The sequence below is a fragment of the Jaculus jaculus genome, chromosome 1 (genome assembly GCF_020740685.1).
Source record: "Jaculus jaculus isolate mJacJac1 chromosome 1, mJacJac1.mat.Y.cur, whole genome shotgun sequence".
NCBI lineage: Eukaryota > Metazoa > Chordata > Mammalia > Rodentia > Dipodidae > Jaculus > Jaculus jaculus.
Window position 1 is genome coordinate 123971824 of NC_059102.1, and position 19717 is coordinate 123991540.

The 19717-nt window shown below is 44.0% G+C and overlaps 1 protein-coding gene and 1 pseudogene across 1 annotated transcript in view; one reads left to right on the forward strand and one right to left on the reverse strand.

Annotated features, from left to right (window-relative positions):
• Positions 1–19717, forward strand: part of Snx30 (sorting nexin family member 30) — a 167601-nt gene that overhangs the window by 29902 nt on the left and 117982 nt on the right. The window lies entirely within an intron of this gene.
• Positions 18153–19717, reverse strand: part of LOC105943924 — a 35354-nt pseudogene continuing 33789 nt past the window's right edge.

Consider the following 19717-nt stretch of genomic DNA (forward strand, 5'->3'; position numbering starts at 1 on the left):
CTGCTGCAAATGGATTCCAGCTGCATGCTCCCCTTTGTGCATCTGGCTTTACATGGGTACTGGGAAATCAAACTCAGGTCCTTAGGTCTAAGTAACAACTGTGGAGCTATCTCTCCAGCCCCCCCTTTTTATGAGGTAGGGTCTTACAGTAGCCCAGAATGACCTGAAACTCACTCTGTGGTCCCAGGCTGGCCTCAAACTCATGGTGATTCTCTTTCCTTGGCCTCCTAAGTGAAGGAGAAACAGGAACAAGATTTCTTTCTTTCTTTCTTTTTTTTTGTTTTTTGTTTTTCAAGGTAGGGTCTCACAGTATCCCAAACTGACCTGGAATTCATTATGTAATCTCAGGGGTGGCCTCAAACTCACATCAGTCCTCCTTTTTCTGCCTCCCAAGTTCCGGGACTTAGCACCACCACGCCCCGCTTAAGATAGCTTTTTAGCCTGGCGTGGTGGCACACACCTTTAATCCTAGCACTCAGTATTCAGGAGGCAGAGGTAGGAGGATGGCAGAGAGTTCAAGGCCACTCTGAGACTACATAGTGAATTCCAGGTTAGCATGAGCTAGAGTGAAACCCTACCTCAAAAAAAAAAAAAAAAAAAGATAGCTTTTTTATAGGCAATCAGACAGGAACAGAGCCCAAGGGGAACAAGGAGATGCCACCATGCCTGCCCCAGCAGAACTAAAACTCAGGTTTAATTCATTTTCATCCAAGATGGCTGTTGTAGTCAGGTTTGCATTGCTGGCAGAAATCCCCTAACCAAGAACAGCTTGTGGGAAAAGAGGTTTATTTTGGCTTATAGGCATGAAGGGAAGGTCCATGATGGTAGGGAAAATGACAACATGACCCCCTGGCCAACATAAAGTGGACCATAGCAACAGGAGAGTGTGCCAAACACTGGCAAGGGGAAATTGGCTATAACACTTATAAGCCCACCCCCAACAATACACTCCCTCTGCGAGGTGTTAATTACCAAATTTCCATCAGCTGGGAACCTAGCATTCAGAACATCTAAGTTTATGGGGGAACACCTGAATCAAACCACCACATTCTGCCTCTAGCCCCCATAAACTGATACCCATATATGATGTAAAATACAATTCAGTCCAACTTTAAAAGTCCCCATAGTTTTTATCAATCCCAGTGATGTTCAAACATCTCCATAGTCCAACGTCTTTTAACTGAGCCATTATACCAAAAATCCCCCCAAAACCCACAATTGCACAGAATAAACATTCACACTGTAAAAGATAGCATTGGGCATAGCAAAGAAATACCTAAGCAATACATCATTTAAAAAGGGCAAATGCCAAACTGTAGCTCCAAGTCCAGTGACAAGTCTCTAAATCCGATAATCCTAACCAGCAACAAGTCTCTGGAATTCCAATTCCGCCTCTCCAGCTAGGCTGTTCACAGTCCTGGAAAACTTTATCTGGGGCCGGCAGCTCTCCTTAGCAGCCACCTCATGGTCCCGGCATCTCCACTGGGTCTCCACTGCAATCCACGGTTCATCTTCGTGGCCCCATGGGGTCTCCATGCAGGCATCCAGCAAACCTGCTTCACACTGCCCATGGCCAATTTCAAAACACAAGACACAAACTCAATGACCCTCTCTTTCCTGCATTTCTTATACTCCGCAATACCAGTTAGGGTGCCAATTTGTTAATCCAGGGGTGAATAAAGCAGACTTTGAAGAACAGGACAGTCCTTGAGCACTCAGACCCCTTCAAAAGAGTCTCCATTCTTCCTATTGCCCCAGTGCAGATCAGCTGGCCCCATCTCAAATGTTGTAATCTCTCAATTGCAGCTGAACCGGCAGCAGTTCACCCAAAGATTTTATTTTTTCTGTGCCATATCCCTCTGCTCACACCAGTCCATTTCTACACAATGCAACCCTGTGCAACCCAGTTATAGCAAGTCTCTCACACAAACTGTTTATAGCTCAGTCGAGGCAAAGCTCTTTCTAACCCTCATAAGCCAAACTTCATAGTCCATAGTTCTTACTGTATTCTGTCTTGCAACTGTGACCAGAAGAGTCTATCAAGCTGTACTTATAGCGCTGCAAGGCATCAGTTAAGGCCAAGGTTTCAAATCCTTCCACATTCCTCTTGAAAATCAGCTCCAAAAGGCCAAAGCCACATAGTCAGGTGTCTGGCAGCAATCCCACTCCTGGTACCATTTTACTGTTGCAGTCTGGTTCACGTTGCTGGAAGAAATCACCCAACCAAGAGCAGCTGTGGGAAAAGAGGTTTATTTTGGCTTACAGACTCAAGGAGAAGCTTCATGATGGCAGGGAAAATGCCGGCATGAGCAGAGGGTGGACATCAACCCCTGGCCAACATAAGGTAGACAAAGCAATAGCAGAGCGTGCCAAACGCTGGAATGGGGAAACTAGCTATAACACCCATAAGCCCACCCCAACAATATACTGCCTCCAGGAGGCATTGGTTCCCAAATCTCCATCAGCTGGGAACCTAGTGTTTAGAACACCTAAGTTTATCGGTGATACCTGAATCAAACCATCACAATGGCTACAAGCAACATTCCTTGGAAGGAACTTGCTTCTTCCTCAGCTCAGCATACCTATGTGGGGTGGCCCCTTCTGAGTCAGCCCCTTGAGTCCAAAAACCAGTCAGGTCTCTCCTTACACACCTGAGTCTGATAACAAAGCTAACCCTCATTGGATGTCTGATCTGTATAAAGGAGCTTTCTCTTCTTCCTGTGGTTTTACCTGACACCCCTGCAAAGTCTGTCTGTCTCTTTCCCAGCCTGGCTTCTTTCAGTCTGGGTGTTTCCCTGCTTGCCTTCTACATGTGTCTTGCTTTAGGGTGCTTTATCACTTTGTTACATGTATGATTTGTATTTAATCTCTGAGTCCTTCACTATTTCTTTTTTTAAAAAAATTTATGTATGTATGTATTTATTTAAAGAACCAGAGGGAGAGGGAGAGGGAGAGAGAATGGGTATGCCAGGGCCTCCAACCACTGTAAATGAAGTCCAGACGCGTGTGCCCCCTTGGCATCTGGCTAATATGGGTCCTGGAGAATCGAACCTGGGTCCTTTGGCTTTGCAGCCAAGTGCCTTAACCGCTAAGCAATCCCTCCAGCCCACTATTTCTTTCTTTTTTTTTTTCTTTTTAAAATTTATTTATTTATTAGATGCAGAGAGACAGGAGAGAGAGAGAGAGAGAGAGAGAGAGAGAGAGAGAGAATGGGTGCACCAGAGTCTCTAGCCACTGCAAACTTATTCCAGATGCATGTGCCATGATGTCCATCTTGCTAACATGGGACCTGGAGAATCTAACCTGGAGCCTTAGGCTTCGCAGGCAAGCACCTTAACTGCTAAGCCATCTCTCCAGCCCCACTATTTTGGTTTTTTTTAAGTATATTTTTATTTGTTTTATTTATTTATTTGAGAGGGAGAAAGAAGGCAGGTGGGGGAGAGAGAGAGAGCAAGCATGAGAGAGAGCATGCCAGGGCCTCCAGCCTTTGTAAACAAACTCCAGATGCATGCACCCCCTTGTGCATCTGGCTTACGTGGGACCTGGAGAGTCGAACTGTGAACCTCTGGCTTTGCAGGCAAGTGCCTTAACTGCTAAGCCGCCTCTCCAGCCCACCTTCACTGTTTCTTACTTTTCTCTGGTCTTTGATGTGAAAAGGGGATCTTTTGGTACTTAAGTTTTGCCTTCCACGTGTGTGTGTGTGTGTGTGTGTGCGCGCACACACACGCGTGCATGCACGCGTGCGCCTCTTCCAGAGCCTTTTACCCCTTGTCTCTACTCTGCCTTTTCAGCTGGGCAAGGAGAATTCTCTGGCTTGAGTCTTTCAGCTAGCCTCCTCCTGGCTCTTAATTCCCTCTACAGTAAACTTCATATGTCATATTTTACCCTTTTCAGAGTCTGTTTTATCAATTTCTGTGCTAAAATCAGATAAGGACCCAAAAGTTGGGGTTTATTGGCCCCCAAGCTCCCAAGTCCTGCATTACAAGTGTTGGGGCTAAAGGTGTGTGCCACCACACTTTGTTCCATTTAGTGTTCTTTACAGTGTATCCATAATTGGATATGCAGGTTGTACAACCCAATGCAAAATTCAAATGCATGCCCTCCTTTTTAAAATAGTATGAATTCTAAGGTGGTGACAGCAGGACATTGAGCTCAGTGTGAGACTCTTCTGAAGACAGTGCCTGTGTAGCTGCAGTGATGGCACATCCATGAAGCAGGCCCAAGTGTGTCCTTGGAGGTCCAGTTAAAACCGATACTTTTCTATGCTGTGTTCTATTATCACCCAATTTTCATGTTTGTGTATGAGCTGGGCTCTGCAGAGCTTGCTTGCTTCTCTGGCTGTGGGTGACATTGGAATTTGTTCAGACTGCATCCTTTATTCATAGAAAAACTTAATATAGTCTTCACTTGCTCAGCCTTTCACGTTTACTATATGCTTAGTGGTACTTTTATTTCTCTGGTGTTACCTCTACTCTTTCCCCTTTGTTCTTATCTTTTCTGCATTGAGGGCACCCAGTTCATGCTCCCTCATTCCTCCTCGCCTTCTCTCAGAGGGCGCAGTAAGGTGTGCTTCTGTAATCACCACTAACATTTATGGACTCCGTGCGTTGGAGGAAACGCTCAGGTATAACTGCACTGTAAGACCCTATGATGTGGCTACTGCCCCATTTCTTTTTCACTGCTGGGGAAATAGGCTTTGAGAGGTGAAGGAAGTTATTCAAGGTTCCAGAGCTGTAAGACACTGAACCTGGGATTTAACTTGGGTCTGTTTAACTTTAAAGCTCATTCCCATCACCACTGCCACAGAGCACAGACATTGTGTTGAGCATGTTGCAGTTCTTACCTAGAATATGCTCCTTGGGCCAATTTTGATTGCGTCTTAGCTTGCATTAGTTCCCTCATCTCAGATGCTAGCTTGTTAGCCTCAATCTCACGCTGTATCTATATGTATTGTTAGTTTCCCAGAGTTGCTGCCTCGCTGTCCCCATCACCACTGGGTCCTTGGTGGTTTGATTTCTGTGTGCTACTTCTGTCTGCTTTGCCGTCTGTCTCCTCCTGATGGAGTGTCACATACATGTCACTCTGTCTCTATAGATCCAGTAACTATTTTTCTGTTGTAGAATCCCAAGCTGTCAGAGCCATGGGGTTGTAGAGGTCGTCTTCTCCAAGGCCGTCTTATAAACCAAACACTGGTTCCATCAGAAAAGGGACTTGTCAGGTCAGAGTCACCCAGACAGCTTGTGTAAGCTGCCATTAGTACCATCATACCTGTTTTCCCTAGCTTCGTGCTGTGCTTAGTAGATGCTCGCTGAGTGAATTGACTCTGCTTACTTGGTCCTCCCTGATCTGCCTGTGCATCTCTGGGCCCCTTTTTCCTTCTAGCCTCAGTGCCCCTGTCTAGCCTGCTTCCTGTCTTTTGTTCATTTCTCCTGGAAGACTCTGGATGAACTTTTGTACTAAAGCTGTGCTTAGGATTTTGACAACTCCATTTCTAGCTTAGCTTTCCAGGTTTTTGTGAGATTCCTGCTTTTAGTAACTTGGAATCATAGACCTTTCTTCCCTCTCCAAAAGTCTTTTTCCTGCCTAAGCACCACGGTTCCTTCATGTCTGTCTTCATTTCTGTTGCCACTATTGTCTCAATCTAGATTGTCTGATTGTTCATTCACCAGGTCCCCCATATTCTGAACATCAGAGTTAGCCTTCATCAAAATTGCCTTGTAGCATCATTACCATCTGTGGAGACCCATTGCTTACCTAGCTGGGCCTCTAGGCAGGGACCTATTTACCTTTTTGGTACCCCTCTATGAAGTTAAGTTCCTATCAACTGATTTTCCTTATGAGATGCATGGCATGGCATGCAAATTTTTTTTTTTTTTTTTGAGGTAGGATTTCACTTTAGCCCAGGCTGTCCTGGAATTCACTGTGTAGTCTCAGGATGTCTTCAAACTCACAACGATCCTCCTACCTCTGCCTCCCAAGTGCTGGGATTAAAGGCATGTGCCACCATGCCCAGTATGAATTTTTTTATAAAAATATTTTATTATTTATTTATTTGAGAGAAAGAAAATGGGCACACCAGGGCCTCCAGCAACATGTGCCACCTTGTGCATCTGGCTTTACATGGTACTTGGGAATTGAACGTGGGTCTTCAGGCTTTGTAGGCAGGTATTTTAACTGCTAAGACATCAATCATTTCTCCAGTCTGCGAAGTCTTTTTTTTTTTTTTTTTTAATATGTGATCTTTGCAAGCAGAGAGATACAGGAAGAGAGCACGTGCGTGCACATGGGCACACCAGGGCCTCTAGCCTCTGTAAACGAACGTGCCATTTTGTGCATCTGGCTTAGGTAGATACTGGAGAATAAAACTTTACAGGCAAGTGCCTTAACTGCTGAGCCGTCTCCAGCCTGGTATGTGAATTCTTGCTTGCAAGAATATAATAATGCTTCTCTCTCTCTCTCTTTTGTTTTTTCAAGGTAGGGTGTTACTCTAGCTCAGGCTGACCTAGAATTCACTTTGTAGTCTCAGGGTGGCCTTGCACTTGTGGTGATCCTCCACCTCTGCCTCCCGAGTGCTGGGATTAAAGGTGTGCGCCACCATGCCCATTCTGAGACCTGCTTCTCCTAACAGGCTTCTCTCACCTCCTCACTCATCTTGAAATGGAAAAACTTCTTTCAGCCTTTCCTGTATCTGAAACTAACACCTCTTATTATAGTTTATTTTATTTTAAATATATATTTTATTCATGTATTTAAGAGAAAGGGAGGGAGGGAGAGCGAGAGAGAGAGAGAAAGAGAGAAAGAATGGGTGTGCCAGGACCTCCAGCCACTGCAAACAAACTCCAACATGTGCCACCTTGTGTATCTGGCTTATGTGGGTACTGGGGAATCGAACCTGGGTCTTTAGGCTTTGTAGGCAAGTGCCTTAATCACTAAGCCATCTTTCTAGCCCCCTAGTTTATTTTAAAATATATTTTTATATATTTACTTGTAAGGATAGAGAATGAATGAGGATGGGCATGCTAAGGCCTCTAGCCACTCCAGCCCTTGTTTCATTTAAAAAAAATTATGTATTTATTTGAGAGAGAGGGAGAGAATGGGCACTGTAGGGCCTCCAGCCATTACAAACAAACTCCAGATGCATGCTCCCCCTTGTGTATCTGGCTTACATGGGTCCTGGAGAATTGAACCAGGATCCTTTGGCTTTGCAGGCAAACGCCTTAACCGCTAAGCCTTCTCTCCAGGCCCTTGTTTCATTTTTATTAGTGTTAGTCTCTTACTTTACCTTATGTCATGAATGTGTAGAGAATGCATACCCTGTAGATAAGGGAGATTTCTTATTTATGGATTAATCTTTACCATAGTCATGAATGTGTAGAGAATACATACCCCATAGATAAGGGAGATTTCTTATTTATAGATTAATCTTTACCACAGTCATGAATGTGTAGAGAATACATACCCCATAGATAAGGGAGATTTCTTTGGAACTAGTCACCTTCTTGCCCAATTATCTCCTTCTCTATCTTACTTTATTTTGCTTCCTGGCATTTATACTACCTGATATTTTGCTGTCCACTCTCCTACACTTCTAAACTCCTTCAAGGTAAGAGCTTTATCTGGCTTGTCTATTGATGTAATTTCAGTGTATGAAGAAAGTTTTGGCTGGTGTGGATATATTTTGTTTTGACTCAGAAAATGAACATATTAAAAATTTGTGCACAGAATATTTGTTACAGTGATTTTTGTATTTGTTTTTTTAAAAAGAATTATTTTTTTCTCAATTTTTATTAACATTTTCCATGATTATAAAAAATACCCCATGGTAATACCCTCCCCTCTGCCCACTTTCCTCTTTGAAATTCCATTCTCCATCATATCCCCTCCCCATCTCAATCAGTCTCTCTTTTATTTTGTTGTCATGATCTTTTCCTCCTCTTTTGATGATCTTGTGTAGGTAGTGTCAGGCACTATGAGGTCATGGATATCCAGGCCATTTTCTGTCTGGAGGGAGCACGTTGTAAGGAGTCCTACCCTTCCTTTGGCTCTTACATTCTTTCCACCACCTCTTTTGCATTAGACCCTGAGCCTTGGAAGGTGTGATCGAGATGTTACTCAGTCCTCCAGTCACTTCTTTCCAGCACTGTGATACCTTCTGAGTCATCCCAAGGTCACTGCCATCTGAAAAGAGAAGATTTTCTACCCAAAGTATTTATTTATTTATTAGAGACAGATAGGGAGAAAGAGAGAGAGAGAGAGAGAGAGAGGGCCAGGGCCCCAGCCACTGCCAAACGAACTCCAGGTGCATGGTGCTACCATGTGCATCTGGCTTAGGTGGGACCTAGAGAATCGAACCTGGGTCCTTAGGCTTTGCAGGAATGTGCCTTAACTGCTAAACCATTTCTGCAGCCCTTTATTTTATTTTATTTTTTGTTTTTTCGAGGTAGGGTTTTGCTCTAGCCCAGGCTGACCTGGAATTCATTATGTAGTCTCAGGGTGGCCTTGAACTCATGACAATCCTCCTACCTCTGCCTCTCAAGTGTGCGCCACCATGCCTTGCTATCTTTATTTATTTTATTTTAATTTTTTCATTTTTTGGTTTTTCGAGGTAGGGTCTCATTCTAGCCCAGGCTGACCTGTAATTCACTACCCATGCTGGCCTTGAACTCATAGTGTTTCTCCTATCTTGGACTCCCTAGTACTGGGATATAGTATTACTTTTTTTTTTTTTTTTTTTTTTGAGGTAAAGTTTCATTCTAGCCCAGGATGATTTGGAATTCACTATGTAATCTCCGGGTGGCCTCGAACTCATAGCAATCTTCCTACCTCTGCCTCCCAAGTGCTGGAATCAAAGGTGGGCCGCCACACCTGGCTTTTTTAGTTTGTTTGTTTTTGTTGTTTTTGAGGTAGGGTCTCAGTTTAGCTCAGGCTGACCTGGAATTCACTGTGTTGAGGTGGCCTCCAACTCTGGGCAATCCACCTACCTCTGCCTCCCGAGTGCTGGGATTAAAGGCATGCGCCACCATACCCAGCTTTTCTTTTTTGAGGAAGGGTCTCACTCTAGCCCAAGCTGATCTGGAATTTACTGTGCTCCACCACGCCCTGCCCTGGCTAGTAATTTCTAATGTGATCACATACCATGAGTGCTGGCTTGTGGCAGTTTCCCCCTTTTTCTCCATAGTCAGTCAGTTTTGTGCAGTACCTTGTCTGGTTTGAGAAATCCTTCTCTGGCCCAGTAATGGAGGAGAGGAAAATTTTTCCATTGTTTCCCAGTTGTCTAGAATTATTGGACCCTCATTTTCTGCTCTTGTCTCTAGGCTCCTTCGTCAAGGACTGCTCTGACATTGTCTGCAGAGGAGGAAGAGATGAATTTTGCCTACTGACATCAGTTTTCTTCTTTCCTAGTTTCCCTCAGAGCAGTCCTTCAGAAGCAAAGGGTTACCCAAGCTTCATTGCACCTTCTCCCAGAGAGAGATGGCCAGCTTTTCAGCAAGTGGAAATAGTAGAATTTCTGTGGGGTGGCTGTGTTAGTGACTGGACTGGTGCATCTTTGTAAGGTGGTGCTATTAAATTGTCTGGCCTTTCTTGGTGTCACCAAATTCTCTTCCTCAGGTGTGCTGGAGGCCTGGCACATTATTTTAAGTGTATGAGCTTTTTGAGTAACTAAGAATTTACTTTATGTGGTGGTGGAAATACCATTTCCCTTGGGGATTGATAAGGAGCAGGTGTGGGGCTATGTGCTAACATGTGCACCTGCAGGATTCTGAGTGTATCTCAAGTGTGCGATTTGACTCTGAAGAACAAGGTAGTCACGCTTGTTTTCCCCTTCCACCTTCCGTGTGCAGGGTGGAGTCTGAGTGGAAAGGGTACGGATACATTGTAGTCTTCTAAGATTAGAAACTTGCCCCAACAGTGCTTGCATTTTCACATGAGCCAGTTTTGATACTGCATAGGTGAAAGTATTTTCAAGTGCTGACTTCGGGGGTGGGGGGTGGGTGTTGTGTTTGTTCCTTAATTTGCAACATATAGAAAGATAATATTTTTCTCTGCTTTTAGCTTTTTTTGTGTTTCAATTATAATGAGACTGCTAGAAGTCTGGCTGTTATTTGTGAGTCAAAGAAACTATGTGCCTGTAGTTTATGACGTTACAGAAATGAGTAAAGACAACCTGTTATTTGTAAGACAGTGCTGCTAGCAGCTAGGTGAGTAAAGTGTTTTTTTTTTGTTTGTTTATTTGTTTTGTTTTTGTTGTGTTTTGTTTTTCGATCTCACTCCAGCTCAGGCTGACTTGAAACTCACTCTGAAGCTCCAAGCTGGCAATCCTCTTAGCCTCCCAAGTGCTGGGATTAAAGCAGTGTGCTACCACGCCTAGTTTGAGTGAATAAAGTTTATTTGCTGGCACATGTTTGTCCCAAAGCAAGTACCCTGGGTGACATTTGGGCTGCTGCTTTCCGGAGATTACTATAAATGTGGGCAGCTGCTGCAGCAGTGGGTCTGAGGAGTTGGCCAAGCGAGTCCTCTTCTGCACTTCTGTTGTCCCATTGATAGAGGGATTAATAATGATACCTACCTCATTAGGTTGTTCGGATAGCTTAATGAGATTTATGTGTAACAGGCTCCAAAAACAGCTTTCCTAAATGAAATCATGGTAACTTATGTGAACATATTTTAGATGACTATAAAACTTGTTTGCCTTTTATTGAGATAACACTCTAGTCCAGTCCAGCCTTGAACTTGAGACAATCCTTCTGCCTCAGCCTTTCAAGTGCTAGGATTATTGGCATGAACCACCATGCCTGTTTTTGATAGGTAGATAGTATCTGGTAGTAGTGATAGCTGTGTCTTACAGTATATGGGGTACCTTAACCATCCAGAGATAAGAGATAAAAAAGAGGAGTGAATGCTTTCTAAAATAGCAAGGTTATATCATGAAGGGTTATCATAAACTTTATACATAAAAGGAAGGTGAAGTAAACATTTCTGCAGAAAAAGTATAGCTGGAGAAGAAAATCCCAAGTCAGCTCTGGGATTCATTTATTACAACTTGGAGGCCAAATTGTAGATAATCTTAAAAATACATCCTGCAGTAAATATTCACAACTATATTATATTGACATACCATTGATCTAATTATTATTCTGATCTCATTATGGCACATATTTTCTTTTTTTTTAAATTTTTTATTAGCATTTTCCATGATTATAAAAAAATCCCATGGTAATCCCCCCCACTTTCCCCTTTGAAATTCCATTCTCCATCATATTACCTCCCCAATGGCACATATTTTCATTTCCTCTCCTTTATTTGATTTTTCATCTTGTTTCAACAAGAGTGAGTTAGCTTTGGGTCACTCAACAAGATGATACTGAAAAGCAAAAGAGCTGTCTGGTGAGTGAGCTACATACCCTGAGAAGATGGGCTTATTTCAGCTGGCAAGAAAGCAGACGTCTCCCCAAAGGAAACTAGACCTAACCAAGAAGTTCATACTCCATTCATTTATTTATCAAGTGCTAAGCACTGGCTAGGTTATTCTAGCCGAATCCCCTTTGGACAGGGCATTGAACTTCAGGACTTTACAGGGTCCCCTTTTCTTCTATCCCCAGATTAAAAGATAAAGGTCTGAAACTAAAGTGATTGATCTTGGTCTTTGCCAGTATGCTCATTGCCAGCATGTAAGAAAGCAATAGTTTTTTTTTTTTTAATTTTTTTTATTTTATGTCACATAAAATGAAACATAATGTAATGGTTAATATTGATTGTCAATTTGTCAGGATCTAGAATCACCTAGGAGACAAATCCCTGGGCATGACTGTGGGGGAAGTTTCTAGGTTAATTAATTAGGTTAATTGGGGCCAGAATATACTCCCTAACTGTGAGTAGCATCATTTCATGGGCTGGGGTTCTGGACTGAAAAAAAAAAAAAAGATCAAGTGAGCCGAGCACCAGCATTCATTGCTCTCTGCTCCCTGACTGAGGCTCAGATGTGACCAGCTGCTTCATCTCCTGCTGCATGCCTTCTCCACCACGATGAACTGCATCCTCTCAAACTCCTAAGCTGCAAGAAACCCTTTTTCCTTTAACTTGCTTTTTGTCAGGTATTTTTGTCAGCAACAAGGAAAGTAGCCAATATATTACCTTATTGAATTGTCAATATAATTTTGAATAACTTATCTACTTAGAAAATTCAGGAGAATCACATTTTTTTTTTTTTTTTTTTACAATTCATTGATTTCTTTCTTTCCTTTTTTAAAATTACACTGGTCTTGGTCTATGGAAACTTGCAGATAAAATAGCAAGGTCATTCTTACCATGCTTCTTTAAAGGGCATGTATTGAGTGTTTTCACATTAGCTGTGGTGGCTACTGGTCTCTTTTAAATGTGTGTGCACGCGCACAGTATGCCTGCATGTGGAGCCCAGAGACATCCTCACATTGCTTCTCAGGAACAGTGTTCACCTTTTTAAAAAGTATTTATTTTTATTTTATTTATTTATTAGAGAGGGTGAGGGAGAGAATGGGCATGCCAGGGCCTCCAGTCACTGCAGACAAACTCCACATGCATGCACCACCTTGTGCATCTGGCTTACGTGGGACCTGGAGAATCAAACCTGGATCCTTAGGCTTTGCAGGCAAGCACCTTAACCTCTAAGCCATCTCTCCAGCCTGTCACCTTTTTTTTTTTTTTTTTTTTGAGACAGGGTCTCATTGGCCTGGAGCCCACCAATTAGATTAGACTAGCTAGTCATTGAGTCCCAGGGATCCTACTGTCTTTGCTGCCCCAACACAAATCATAGGCATGTGCCAACATGTCAGGCATTTTATATGTATTCTGAGGGTTTAACTCAGTCTTCATTCTTGGAAGGAAAACACTTTCCTGACTGAGCTATCTCTCCAACACTGCTATATCTGTATCTGTATCTGTATCTGTATCTGTATCTGTATCTGTATCTGTATCTGTATCTGTATCTGTATCTAATCTATATCTATCCACACACACACAGACACACACACACACACATATATATTTTAAATCAAATTGAGGTTTTTTTTGGAAGGGATCTTTCTATAGCCTAGGTTGGCCTTGAAGTCATGGTAACCTTCCTACATCAGCCTCCCCAGTGCTAGGATTAAAGGTATGAGCTACCACGCTCTGTTCAAAGTTGAGTATTTTTTTCTACTCATAATTTATTAATGTTTTAAAAATGGAATGGATAAAATAAATGTCTTTTATCACCTGTGGATATCATTGGATTTTTCTGCATTACTGAGCTGTGCTTACATTTATACTAAGGATACATTGTATTTTGCTATGGATTTAGTTTGCTAATGTTGCATTTGGAATTTTAAATCTTTTCTTTATTTTCTGCTTATTATGCTTTCTTTTTCTCCCTTTCCTGATTGATCATGTATGCTATGTTCAGTTTTATTTTCCTCTGCATTCTGTTTTTTGTTTCTAGTTGATTAATGTTTGTAATTATGTTTTCTTTCATGGGCACGTTAATTGGCATATATATTATTCTGCAGAACGAGGAGATACTTTTGGGCTCTTACTTTCCTTCTGGGTTCTGTTGACATCATCCTGAATTTGAATTCATGATTGTGGGCATTTTTTTTTTTTTTTTTTTAGAGGTAAGGTTTCACTGTAGTCCAGGCTAACCTGAAATTCACTATGTAGTTTCAGGCTGGCCTCGAATTCATGGTGATCCTCTTACCTCTGCCTCCCGAGTGCTGGGATTAAAGATGTGCGCCACCACGCCCAGCTAATTGTGGGCATTTTTTGTAAGTTAATATTCCTTCTATTTTATGAATCTTTTCCTTACTAGCTTCAAACTTCACAGTAACATCAGCTCTCCATTAAACTAATAGCTGTCTCTCTTGTCTGTCTCCACCCCCCACTTAATTTTGATGGTAGGGATCGAATCCAGGGCTTTGTTCATGCTAAGCCTGCCCTCTCTACCACTTAGCTACAACCTCAGCCTTAAGTCTTCTTTCTTTTTTTTAAATTTTTTTTGTTCATTTTTTATTTATTTATTTGAGGGCGACAGACGTAGAGAGAAAGACAGATGGAGGGGGAGAGAGAGAGAATGGGCGCGCCAGGGCTTCCAGCCACTGCAAACGAACTCCAGACGCGTGCGCCCCCTTGTGCATCTGGCTAACGTGGGACCTGGAGAACCGAGCCTCGAACTGGGGTCCTTAGGCTTCACAGGCAAGTCCTTAACCACTAAGCCATCTCTCCAGCCCTCTATTTTTAATTTGAAATTTATTTCATTTATTTGCTTGTGAGTGTACGCACCCCAGGGTCTCTTGCCTTTGTAAATGAACACCAAACACTTGTGCCAGTTTTTGTGTCTGGTTTACCTGGGCAGCTTGGACATTGAACCCAGGCCTGCAGGGTTTACCAGCAAGCTCCTTTAACCACTGAGCCATTTTCCCAGCCCCATGTCTTCTTTCATTTTTCTTTTTTTTTTTTTAATATTTTTTGTTTATTTTACTTATTTACTTGAGAGCAACAGACAGAGAGAGAAAGAGGCAGCTAGAGAGAGAGAGAATGGGGGTGCCAGGGCCTCCAGCCACTACAAATGAACTCCAGATGCATGCACCCCCTTCTGCATCTGGCTAATGTGGGTCCTGGGGAATCAAGCCTCGAACCAGGGTCCTTAGGCTTCACAGGCAAACGCTTAACCGCTAAGCCATCTCTCCAGCCCCCATGTCTTCTTTCTTGAACACTGCTGTATTCTGATTTTTTCCCAATGTGCCTGTAAGTAAGTATGGGGAAATCCCAACTTCCCTCCCCCAATCCCTGGATGGTAACTACACTTGGGTGTGGTATACATTATTCTTTTCTGGCACCAAGACTGTGTTGTCCTTTGCCCAGCGTCTGAGGAAACGTGTAGGATGAGATGCAGTGAGGGAGGGGACTGGAGACCAGATCCTTGGACATGCTCTTAGGCAGCTCCCTGTTAATAAGATAGTAATCTGGGTGAGTCCTTCTCAGCTGAGGAAATGGGAAGAGTTGGCCCGCAATAGAGAATTTCACAGCTGTTCCCAAAATACCGTTCCTCTTTTCTTTCTTCAAGTTTCACCAGCAGCTCAGTGTTCCCCAGTGCCTTGGCCCCTCCTTGTCCCTGCCCTGCTTCTCTGCTCTGTGTCCCTGGTGTGTCTCAACAAGAAAGGAAGATGAGGAAAGAAGAAGAAAAGGAAGGGGGAAAAGCCATTATCCAGCATTTCCCATTGTGGCCCATTTAGGTTTCAGTTTAACTCTGGCTAAATTTGACTTTTCTATGAAAATTCTGTACTGAATCTCTTCCAGAAATTCCTCAAAATTTCTTATTGACTAATGGCTTTTTAATGAGCTTATTCCTATTTTTATATTTCTTTTGTCATTTCCCAGGGACTTGAAGTAACATAAAAACCAGCACCGTTCTCCATCATTGTGGGGTAGTGGATCTGCTTGTTTCCTGGCCGGGATGGAAGGACAGTTCCCCCCTAGCTTGTTCCCCTTTCATGTAATTGTACTAATAGCAGCACTGTTACTTTGAGTGTTTGTTGTGTGCCACACACACATCATAGCTCATTTGATTGTTCTTTTGATGTTGGCTTGCTGTTTGCCAGGCAGACATTACTCTGGTTGTGTCCTGCTGGCTAGCAAGCTGCCCAACCACTAAGTAGGTTTCAACACAGATTCATTGCATTTTCTCTTATGCTTGAGGTTAATTGGCCTTGGATCTGTGGTTGTTACATGGGGGCATCTCGCACAGCTAGAGTCAGATAACGGCTGGGGCTATAGTCAGCCAGAGTCTGTATTGGAAAGCTGTACCTATGTTAGGACATCACCATGTGGTTTATGCTATTCAAGCATGGTGAGTGTGTACTTGGAGGGCATGCTCCAAGAGTGATCATTGTAAGAGTCAGGAAATTTGAAATTCTGGGCCATCTAAAAGGCCGTGTCACTTCTAAGAACAGCATCACTTCTTCTGTATTCAGACCCATCTGAGGGCCCATCAAGGTTCAAAAGGGTGGATTGATGAACCCTATCACTTGATGGGGAAGTTGCCTGACATCTGCGTGGGGATACAGAAGGAATGGGTAACAGGTGGTTCCAGGCTTCCTCTCACCTGTAGTCTGTGGCAGTGGCAGGGGCAGATATACAGACAGTGGCAGTGCAAATAGGAAGTGAGATGAGGGGCCAGGTATTCAGTATAATGAGAACACTGTGGGTAGGAGGGTGTCAGACCCACACAGGCAAGCGCTGCCAGTTGGGGAGAAAGTGGGAAAGAAGGCATCTTAGCCAGGGTATCTTTGTGGCTGAGTCTTGAAGAATAAATGGCAATTAGTGAGGTAAACGAAGGAGAAGGCCATGTTGTGGCGGTGAGAAAATGTGCCCCAAGCAAAAGCTTTGGTGGAGATGTGAGTTCAAGGCACCTTGAGGGAATTGCTGAGGGGGTGAGGTTGGCTGGGTGTTGCTGGTATGTGTGAGGCAAGGGACAAAGGTGTCCATGAAACCTTGTCTTGGCCAAGCCCCTGAGGGCTCTCAGCTGGTTCTGTGCTCAAAGTCTATGATGGGAAGCTTAGCTCTCCTTAGGGGTGCTGGATGGTCTATGTGATGGGATGGTGGAGGAGCAGGCCTCACCAGATTCACTCTGGGAATCTTTTCTTCTCCAGAATTAATTTCTTCTTCTGGTCCCCATTTTAATTTTCCTTCCCAGTGAGAACAAGTGAGAACATAGAAGGGGATTATGTGCAATATTGGAGGGCAGGGGCAGATGAGGGACAGAATTAACGGGTGCTGGAGCTGGAGAAGCTTCCTGAAGATACCTGCTGAGCCCTGCATACACTTTCTCATTCTGTGCGCAAGACAGGAGTTCATACTTCTGTATCCTTGCCTGCACTCAGTTTCTGCTTTGTAGCTGTGGGCATCTGTTAGCCCATTCTGTTCCCCACATAGTGAAATTAGTTCTTACTGCCACAGGTGTATGTCTTTGTAGGGCCATGCAAACATGACTCTTTGTGTAAACATGTATATATGGTAGTTTGAATTTATGTACCTCAATAGACTCAAATGTTTTATTAAAGCTGCAACTTGGATTTCCTGCCAGCTGGCTGGAAGATGTGTCACTGTGGGCAGATCTGAATTCCAGCCTAAAGTATGCAGAGTGCTTGAGCTCTGCCTGGGCTTCCCAGTGTGTGTGCTTGCTTTGGGCGGTGTGGTGGTGGTTTCTTCTCTCTCTGCATGGATCTTCCAAAGGACCCCAGCTTCTCCTACAATTATGAGCCTTCCCTTGGATCTGTAAGCCTCAAATAAATCCCTCCCATAAATTGTGTTTTTGCCTGGAAGTTCATCCTATCAGCGTGGAGCTGACTAAGACAATGTGCAATGTATGTGTATGCAGACAGAGTTGGAGTGAGGGGACAATTCCTATCATGCTAAAAGTGCTTTGGTTAAAAAGAAGATGAGGGCTGGAGAGATGGCTCAGCAGTTAAGGCACTTGCCTGCAATGCCTAATGATCAGGGTTTGATTCCCCAGTACCCATGTAAATCCAGATGCACAAAGTGGTACATACATCTTGAGTTCATTTGCAACGGCTAGGGGCCCTGGTGCACCCACTCTTTATCTGTTTCTGTCCTTGCAAATAAATAAATATTTTTTTAAAAAAGAGGAGGAACAATATTTTGGAGATTGCTTCTGCAACAGGGATGGACTTAACACAAGAATAGTTAAGATGGTAAATCTTGTCATATGTCTTCAGGTGTGTATTGGGGAACATGCATGTGCCAGGGCACTCATGTACCTCTGTATGCATGTGGAAGTCAGAGGCCAACCTCAGGGTGTTGGTTCTTTCCTTTTACCTTGTTTGAGGTCAGCTCTTTCTTGTTTGCCACTGTGAGTACCAGACTAGCTGGACCAAGAGCCTTACGGTTCTCTTTACCCTGCTTCCCATAGCCATAGGCACGTTGGAATTACAGATACATGCACCATGCTATGAATCTAAACTCTGGTTGTCAGGCATGCACAGAAAGCACTTTTAACTACTGAACCATCTTCCCAGCCTTAGCTTTTTTTTTTTTTTTTTGGCTTTTACATTTAGACAAGTGTCCAGTTTTATTTGCATTCTCAGGACCTCTTGAAGGTTGAGGGACAGGTGCATATAATGACGTTATGCACCAGGTGTCCGGCGTAGGAATTTCTGGAACCACATGTACAGCGTGGCTGCGGACAGTCCATACCTTGGGTTTAAAGAAAGTGAGTGAGATGGTGTAGGCTGGGACAAGAATTAGGTACTAAGCCACATCAGACTAACCAGGTGATGATGTACTGCATGTGTTCATTCCGCAGAGTGACTCTCTCTGGTCTGCCCTCCGATGGGTCCTCCAGGGACTGTGCTTTTGAAATCGGCATCAATGAAAATGGGCTCTGTGCCTGCTGTCTTGGCCATAGCTTCCAGATCCTGATAGTGCCAGTAGTTCTGTTGTGGGCTGTTCTCAGGGACAAAGGGCTTCCGGGTTTCTGTCAGCCTCACTATCCCAACCAAGTCCACTTCTCCCACAACCTGCCCTTTCTGTCTTGTGTCTGGATTCACCTTCTTCCTGGGGACAAACCCTCTGTTTACCAGGATGGTGACTCCCAGGTCAGAGCAGTGGAAGGGGGTGATTACATAGGCCCCACTTTCAGTTGACGAGGATATCCGGCCAGCCTCCCGGGCCTCACGGACAGGGTCCACCATGGTCCGGGGCATGATGTACAGCTCCTTGGAGTGGTCAAAGTGCCCTCTGACTTTCACTGGCCTGTACTCCAGATTTTTCAGTTCTTTTGGGTCGGCTGGTAAAGGGATGGGTTCGGCCATGACTCTGGACTCTAATTCTTCAATCAGGTTCAGCTTCCATATTCGACGCTGGACCTGCCAAGTCCCTAGCCCAAAGGCAGCGGTAGGGATGAGAAGCAGGAGCCAGTGGAGAAAGGAGTCCTCCTATGCTTTGGTGGCGGCTGTTTCGGCTGCAGAGCTGCGGGGCCTGCTTGGCCGGCAGGCCACCCCTGGGCAGAGGCAGAGCCCGAGGACACTCCTCCAGGCGGCGCGAGCCGGGCCCGGCCCAGCGCAGCCATGCCGCCACCGCCACCGCCACCATCCCTGTGGCCACTCCTGGAACAGAGACGTCTGCCCCAGCCTTAGCTATTTTTAAAAATGTATTTATTTTCAAGCAGAGAGAGAGCAAGAGAGAGTGAGCATACCAGGTCCTCTTGTTACTACAAATGAACTCCAGAAGCTTGCACCACTTTGTGCAGCTGCCTTTTTAAATGTGTACTGAGGATTTGAACTTGGGTTACCAGGCTTTGTAAGCAAGCACCTTAGCCACTGAACCATCTCTCCAGCCCCCCAAACCTTATCTTTTTTTTTCAAGATACGGTCTCATTCTAGCCCAGGCTAACCTGGAACTCACTATGTAGTCCCAGGCTGGCCTCAAGCAGCGATCGTCCTACCCCTGCCTGCCAAGTGCTGGGATTAAGGGTGTGTATACTCCACCTTGCCATGGCTCCCAGCCTATCTATTTTTTAATACTTTTATTTATTTATTTGCAAGCAAAGAGGGAGAGAGAATTGGCATGCCAGGATATTGAACCTGGGTTGGCAGGCTTTGCAAGCCAAGTGCCTTTAACTGCTGAGCCATCTCCTAGCCCTGTCTTTTAATACAGTTTTACATTTTTATTTATTTATTTATTTATTTAT